The sequence below is a fragment of the Eumetopias jubatus genome, unplaced genomic scaffold (genome assembly GCF_037043125.1).
Source record: "Eumetopias jubatus isolate StellerSeaLion01/CBP00866 unplaced genomic scaffold, mEumJub1_p1.0 scaffold_16, whole genome shotgun sequence".
NCBI lineage: Eukaryota > Metazoa > Chordata > Mammalia > Carnivora > Otariidae > Eumetopias > Eumetopias jubatus.
In genome coordinates, this window is record NW_028274822.1 from 49,898,153 (window position 1) to 49,907,204 (window position 9,052).

Below are 9,052 nucleotides of genomic sequence, written 5' to 3' on the forward strand. Positions count from 1 at the left end.
CAAGAATAGTTAAATCAAGATTGGATACATTTTCTTGGCAATGCTTTCACAAAATGGAATGCTGCTGAGTAATCAGAGCTTTGAAAATACCAGGTTAAATTTCAGGTTCTCTTTGTTATAACTTGGGGAAGAAAAGAATCTTTCTAACTTTACCTTCTCTCTTCTCACATATGTTAATTGTTACCAGAACTTGTTAAACTTTTTCCAATTTATACCTGGATACTCTGAATGTTTTGGCCCACATCAGCCAACTTCCTGCAGTGATGTTCATCTAAATTTAAATCCTTGCATTGTAAAATATCTTAACAAATCCAAAAAGTAGAGATTCACAGGTCACACACTCCTGGGTCAAAAAGACCTTAAAAACAGATATCAGACCACTATGACTTAACTGATTTATTCTACGCTTGGTATCAAATATGTACTATAACTGTCATCACACAATTTTCCTCTAGTAAAATAAACATCAAACAATGTCAACAGTTATTTAAATTGAAACATAGGTCCCAGAAGTTATCAAATGTGAAACACAATGAAGTTATTCCTTAGAAACGAAGGGTATTTTGTCACTAGGCATGAATTCTCTATTTCAAAATTACATTCACATATTTCCTAGTGTAGGAAGAGGATGAAATATATATGTACCTTTCCCCTACCATTTAAATGAGAGGTTTGTTTTTCTAATTGATTCTGATAAATTACATCTGAATGCCACAATAACAACTTGCACTAAATGATTCCACTGTAGTCATTCCAGTTTTACAAGTTGAAAACTTTCAAGTCACTAACTTCATGTAGAGATTCACAGGCAAATATAAATATATTTCACTTAAACCTAAAATCAGTTAAGAAAAATTTAAAATAATAAAATTAAATATATACTGATACTTAAAAAAATAAGAAAAACACATTTTTGTCAATTAAAAATTATTTGTTTTTGGAGGTATTTATCAATAAAAATTATATTTCTGCCATTAAAAGATGCACCATCAAGATCCTTATACCTCATTAGCAAACAGTTTTCATTTTCAGAGCTCCAAGTACCACAAATTCAAGAAAAAACAACTCTCACAGCAAATGACTTTATTACATGCTACCAGGTCAATGAATCTTGGATTTGTATTTGAAATAAGATAATAATTCAAACTGCATATATAAACCAGGAAAAACAGGTGACTGAAAAAAACTAAGAGACATGCATTTTTAAATCACTGAAACACTTTGGCACTAATAACAATATTCAGGAAAACAAGTATCTTAAACTACTACATGACATTTAAAAAAGAAAAAAAGCTTTCCTCAGATAATCAACAAGAGTAAATTGATCCACCACAGAGGAAATATTCAATCTTCATTAAATATTTACTCAGTGCAATAGGTTGTTAGGTCTATTTAGACCTCAAAGAAAAAATAGTTCCTGTCTGGTAGGAATCAGGTCTTGGGAGAATTGAATGGAGATAAGAGGGAGTTCCTCAAGTCATGACACTATATTTCAAATTGACAATGCTAAAAAGTGGAAATATGCTATAAAATGTAGAGTACTACTTTGAAATCTGATACAAAGAAATTGATACTTCTTATTAGAGCACTGAGTAATGTATAGAATTGTGAATCACTATATTATACACCTGAAACTAATATAACACTGTATGTTAAGCATACTGGAATTAAAATTAAAAACTTAATGAAACAATAGGAGAAAAACAAACAAAAAAGACAAAGAGAGTGATACTTAAGGGACTATTAATTTTATTAGGTTTGACTGGGTAAGCAACTTCATTTCCTATTAATGTAGCACAATAAAATTTGGATGTTCAAATCTGCAGTCCCCAACTCTCCCACTCTGTAACTGTAGCCCCATCACCTATCTTCTCTGGGCCTCTTTCCTTATCCATAAAATGGGGCATAAAGTAAATACATTTCTAGACTGAAAACCCTATGGTGATAATGGGGGCAGGGAAGAGATCCCACTCACCATAGCAACAACAAAAACAATACGCAGGAATCAACTTAATGAGAGATAAGTGACATTTTTTAAGTTGCCAAACTTTAGGTGATTTAAATGAAAATTTACACACAGAGAGAAATGTGCTAGGTGTTTTAAAGAGAAGTCTAATCATTGTAAAAATATGTTTCTCAAACAAAATAATAACACAATTCCACTCAAAATATCAGTAGAATTTTGTGAGGAACATTATGAAAACATCCACAAGGGGTGTTAAAGGAAGATTATCAAAGGAAAGATGGGGAAAAAGTCTCTTCAATAAAGGTTATAAGGGGAGGTAAGTCAAAATAAATGTTAAATCATATTAGGAGGAAAGAGCTTTTGGCCATTAAATCTATGTCACTAAATCCAATGAACTTTTTTTGGTTTTCCTCTAACATGTCCTCTTGGTAGATTTCTTGATATTTCCTTTTCTTTGGCTGGATTTCATCTCACAACCTTTCTGGTATTCCTCCTTTCCCTGTGCTGCTTCTCAATTTCCTTTGCACTCCCACAGTACACCACCCAGAAATGAAATGGAGTTCTACAGAGTTTGGTCTGTGGTAGCCATCTTCCAAGATGGCTTCAATGATTCTTGCCACCTGTGTGATCCCCTTCCCCACACTGAATCAAGGTTGACTTCTGTGATCACTAAAATACCAAACAAATGACAGTGTGTAATTTCCAAGGTCATAAAAGATATTGCAGTTTCTGCCTTGACCTCTTGAATCACTTGCTCTAAAAGAAGGAAGTCACCATGCTGTAAGGACACTCAAACAGCTCTGTGGGTGGGACCTGAGGTTTCCTACCGAGAGCCAGGAAACCTGGCCCTCCTTGCCTCCTCTCTGGCACCCTCCAATCATTTCTCTGCATTACAGCACAAACATAATCTGTCAATCCTTTGCTAGAGCCCTTCATGGTTTTATATTACTCTGAGGATAAAAATCAATATTGTAAATACCTCTGCCCATCTCTCTAGTCTTATCCTGCACTGTTCTCTTCCTAAATGCTGTGCTCCAGCAAGTGACCAACCTTTAAAGTTATGCTCCTTCTGCCCGTAATTTCACCCATCTTATCTTTTACTTTTGCCAATTAAAATCTCCTTATCCTTTTAGATCTCAAGCCTTGCTTCTCTGATCCCCTTAGTCCTTGCTAAAAGCTCTCATAGGACCTTATTCATATCCTTCCTAGCATTTTAGTCACTGACGAGCTATATAATTTGTGTGATTAATGTTTGTCTTCCCTCTTAAATTCTAAACTACATGAAGGTAGGGATTATGTTTTTCTGTGTTTGCCTATTACTGATATTACAGCACCTTTGTGGTTTCCTCCTACATAGCAGGTACTCAAATACTGCTTGAATAATTTAATAATTTAAAATGTAGGGTTAGCATGAGAATGAGAAGCTCACTGGAGACAGTCCAAGTGAACTTTATTGTCTATAAGAATTATTACATGACACCCACAGCTAACATCATACACAATGGGGAAAAACAGAGCTTTCCCCCTAAGGTCAGGAACAAGACAATGATGTCCACTTTCACCACTTGTATTCAACATAGTACTGGAAGTCCTAGCCACAGCAATCAGACAACAAAAAGAAATAAAAGGTATCCAAATTGTTAAGGAAGAAGTAAAACTCTCACAATTTGCAGATGATATGATATATATAGAAAACCCTAAAGACTCCATCTAAAAACTACTAGACCTGATAAATGAATTCAGTAAGGTCACAGGATACAAAATCAATGTACAGAAATCTGTTCTATACACTATTAATGAAGCAGTAGAGAGAGAAATTAAGAAAACAACCCCATTTACAACTGCACTAAAAATAATAAAATGCCAAGGATGAAACTTAATCAAAGAAGTGAAAGACCTGAAAGACCTGTACTATAAAACACTGATGAAAGAAACTGAAGATGATATAATCAAATAGAAGGACATTCCATGCTCATGGGTTGGAAGAACAAATATTGTTAAAATGTCTGTACTATAAAGTGTCTATACCAAAGTAATCTACAGATTTAGTGCAGTCCCTATCAAAATACCAACAGTGTTTTTCACAGAACTAGAACAAACAATCCTAAAATTTGTATGGAACCACAAAAGACCCCAAATAGCAAAAGTAATCTTGAAAAAGAAAAACAAAAGCGAATTCCAGATTTCAAGTTATATTACAAGGTGAGAGTAATTAAAACTGTATGGTATGATATATTACTGGCATAAAAATAGTCACATAGATCAACAGAATAGAATAGAAAGCCCAGAAATAAACCCACAGTTATATGGGTCAACTAATCTTTGATAAAGGAAGAATGAATATACAGTGGGAAAAAGACAGTCTTCAACAAATGGTATTGGGAAAATTGGTCAGTTACATATAAAAGAATGAACCTGGACCACTTTCTTTCACCATACACAAAAATAAACTCAAAATGCATTAAGGACCTAAAAGTGAGACCCAAAACCATAAAAATCCTTGAAGAAAACCTACGCAGTAATTTCTTTGACATCGGCTGTAACAACATCACTCTAGATATCTCCCCTGAGGAAAGGGAAACAAAAACATAAATAAACTATTGAGACTACATCAAAATAAAAAGCTCTTGCACAGTGAAGGAAACAATCAACAAAACTAAAAGGCAACCTACTGAATAGGAGACGATATTTGTGAATGACATATCTGATAAAGGGTTAGTATACAAAATATATAAAGAACTTATACAACTCAACACCCAAAAACCAAATAATCCAATTTAAAAATGGGCAGAAGACATGAACAGACATTTCTCCAAAGAAGATCTACAGATAGCCAACAGATACATGAAAAGATGCTCAACATCACTATAAGGAAAATGCAAATCAAAACCACAATGAGATTTCACCTCACACCTGGCAGAAAGGCTAAAATCAAAACTCAAGAAACAACAAGTATTAACGAGGATCTGGAGAAAAAGGAACCCTCGTGCACAGTTGGTGGGAATGCAAACTGGGTGCAGCCACTGTAGAAGACAGTTTGGAGGTTCCTCAAAAAGTTAAAAATAGAACTGTTCCATGATCCAGGACTTGCACTACTAGGTAATTACCCCCAAAATACAAAAACATTAATTCAAAGGGATATGTGCACCCTTACATGTTTATTGCAGAATTACCTACAACAGCCAAACTATGGAAGCAGCCCAAGGTCCAGTGATAGATGAATGGATAAAGAAGATGTAGTGTATATATATATGTAACGGAATATTATTCAGCCATAAAAAGAATGAAATCTTGCCATTTGGAATGACATGGATGGATCTATGGAGTATGCTAAGCAAAATAAGTCAGAAAAAGACAAATACCATATGATCACACTCATATGTGGAATTTAAGAAACAAATCAGCAAAGGGAATAAGAAAAGAGAGAGAGAGAGAGAAGCCAAGAAACAGACTCTTAACTATAGAGAACAAATTGATGGTTATTAGAAGGGAGGTGGGTGGAAGACTGGGGGAAATAGGTGATGGTTATTAAAAAGTACACTTATCATGATGGAAAAAAATAATAAAATAATAAAAAAGTATTTTGGAGCTCTTTCTACATAAACACATAAAGATCTTCCTCATTCTTTTTTGTGGCCTCAGAGAATTCCCTGGCATGTATATACCATGATTATTATTTTTTTAAGGATTTATTTATTTATTTGAAAGACAGAGTACACAGAGGGGGGAAGGGCAGAGAGGGGGTGGGGAGAGAATCTTAAGGAGACTCCTTGCTGAGCTCAGAGTCTGATGTGATGTGGGGCTTGATCTTACAACCTTTAGATCATGATCTGAGCCAAAATCACGAGTCAGACGCTTAAGCCATCCAGGTGCCCCTATACCATTATTTTAAACTAGTCCCTTAATGATGGATACTTAATTCACAATCTTTGTTATTACTAAAGTTATTATAATAATCAACCCTGCACTAATTAATACACACTAATTTAGTACTTGGATAAATTCCTAGAAGTAAAATTGCTGGGTCAAAGGATATATGCAGTTTTAATTTTGTTAAATATTGCCAAACCGCTCTGGTTTTGTTTTGTTTTGGCATACACAAGGCAGTCTTCATTTCTTCCACACATTAGAAACATTCAATTGTAGTTCAGTTTTTCTAAGGTCCACACCAAGTAGGAAACTGCCAAAAGCAGAGAAAAGCTGGGTTGGAAAAAATCCATGATAATGAGGCACCAAGTGAGGATTGAACTAATGGTTGAACCAATTTACATTCCCATTAGCAATTTATGGATCCCTATACCTTCAACAATATAGAATATTATCTACTTTTGGATCTTTGTCAATTTGACAGATGAAAAATGGTATCTCAATGTAGTTTTAGTCTGCATTTCTCTTATTATGGATGAAATTGAGTATCTTTTCAAATGTTCAAAAGCCCTTGAATTTTCTTCTCTGAAATCTCCAGTCTTTATCTGTTTTTAATTTGGTTGTTGGTTTTATTCTTGATTTGTAGGAGCTTTTTATATATTAAAGAATTTTGTCCTTTGTGTATGATATGGGGCACAATATTTTCCCCCAGTTTGCCATTTTGCCTTTTGCCTTTGCTTTTTGGTGTTTGCTGTTCTTTTTCCATGCAGACGGTTTTAATTTTTATATAATTTATCAATTTTTAAAATGTTAAGGAGTCACATGGAAACACAGAACTCTATCTATTTAATTAAATAATCTATATAAGTCAGTGTTTATTTTCCTAGAGGCACTAAGAAGAGCAAAGGAGAGTAAGTTAAAGAAAATAATCTATCTAAATAATTAGAACCCCAAAGATATTATTTTTCTATTTTAAAAAGAAGTTTTTCAGGCTTTTTAGTATATCATTTTTTTAAGGGAAAAATAGATATTTCCACCTTACCCACTCTCTCTTGCTTTTGCAAAACAGGCAGAAACACACACACACACCACAAAAAACAGGAAAGTGGAGATGAAGAATGGACAAGGGTTTGAAGTAGCCAACAGGAGCCTGGGATGAAATTTTTGAATAAGTAGCTTCTAATCCTAGAGGAAACCAAATCAACATCTTTTGATCCATCTATTTCTTGATTCTGGACTTTAAAGTAGTGGAAGGGCTGCATAATTCTGGTAGAGGGGAGAGGACCATAGGCAAAAGTGTCAACTATGTTTTTTTTCCCCCATCCATGTCTATGGATTTTCTCCTTCATACCCCAAATTCCAACTCCCAACCCTTTCTCTACCTCCTACAAATGTTCTACTTTTCTTTAGCCCATAGTTGAAAAATGTGGGACACAATCAGTGTTTATTACTGTCTTTGTTGGTAACTCCTACATTTACATCATTGGCCTTAAAATCTTTTCTGAGTTGTTGCTCTCCACCTAACCTCAATACATCAACTCAATATGTCCAAAACAAAAATCATAATTATTAGAGTAAAAGCTATTCCTAATTCCTGATTTCATTATTTTCATTTATTCACCTAGGAAGTACTGTGAACTGTGCTAGGAAGGATAATAAAGGCAGTCCCCAATCTCAAAGCGATCCCAATCTAGAGGTGAAAGATATGTAAATGTGTAAACGTTCACTAGAAGTAGGAACAAAGTACTGTAAAAGTACAGAGATTGTAGCAATTCTGTCCAGAGAAATGAAGAAAATATCAAAGAAGAGATAACTTTTGGGTGGCTTTAAAGGATTTATCAAACAACTGGGAGGACCGCTCAGGCCAGTAGAACAGAATGTCAAAGGCATAATGTATTTTAGAAATACTGAAGGTTCATTGTTGGAGGAAGGGGTTGAGTGACAAGTAGGTTGAGCACTCATTGCCCTCCATAACCTGCCCACAACCATTGCCACAATGAAAGAAGCAGAATCAGAAGCAGCAGCCACGACTGTGAGAGCGGGAAGAGACTGGAGATGAGGAAGATGGGAGTCCCATCAGACTACCCAGCCTTCTGGGCCCTCCCCGCATGGCCAATGGAAAGCCTGGTGATGTCAAGTCAGCCCCAAACTGGAATTCACCTACATATCCACCATCAGTAGAATAGATGAATAAGTCATTGTGTGTGCATGCAATGGGATACTACACTACAATGAACAACTCCTGCTACAGGCAACCTAGGTGAATCTCATAAACACGATGTTGACCTCTCTTTACAGAGGTCCTCCAGTATCAAGAGGACCAATGATTATACCACAATTGAGTCTCCTACCTCCTCTCTATGGCAGAAGCTCACTCTGGGGAGGCCTAAGCATCAGCTACGGCCCATTGGTCATGGTTGATGGGGGGCCAATGCTGAATCTCCTTTTCCCAGACCAGTCCATAAAGGTCCTTCCGGAGGAGGCTTTCCCAAAGAGCAAAGAAAATCCTGAAAAGCTCAAAAGTTGTTTTTTTATCAATATCTGCCCACCCAAAGGATGGACCCCAGGTTATGGAAGACAAATCTGACCACCCTCTCTGCTGACACTTGGCCAAAAAGGGCCAAGGTCGATAGGAGGACCTCTGAGCCTTCTACCATCCAGGTGTCAGCAGACCTCCTATGTGAGACACTGCCTTCCCATCCAAGCTGGAAGGAGCCCTCTGTGACCCTAATGGGCATAAATTTCCCCATGGCCCTGTGATGGCTCTGTCAATGACACCCACTCCCATCGATCACCTCCCCCATTTGGGGCTCAGAGCTGTGTTTCATTACTGGTCTGCAGTGTGCACTCCTTTTTTTGATCTAGCCTCCAGAGACTTGCCTACAGAACCCCAACTTTTTTCCTGTCACCTGCCTCCTGGATCTTCTTCTCCCTCACCAACTGACTGCTAAACAGGAAACCTCTTTGGTGCTATTTCTTGTGCATGTGTCCAGCCAGCACCTGGTACTGCCCTCAATTCCTGAGAGCCAAGGAGCAGTTTTCTACCATTCTTTTCTTCTAGCTGCTTGTTTTAAGTCCTTTTTATGTGACACCCACGTCCTCTCCTCCATGTTGCCACTGCTCTGTGAAAGTCACTGGGTTGTCTAATCTGGGGTAAGTTTGGATGACTGGTACAGAGCTCCTCCCTGAAAAGGCCACTCTCCCTGCTTTTGGATTTTG

The 9,052-nt window shown here is 36.5% G+C and overlaps 1 pseudogene; it reads left to right on the forward strand.

Moving 5' to 3' along the window:
* Positions 1-3,246: 3,246 nt before the first annotated feature.
* Positions 3,247-8,608, forward strand: LOC114200420 (uncharacterized; annotated as a pseudogene).
* Positions 8,609-9,052: the final 444 nt, after the last annotated feature.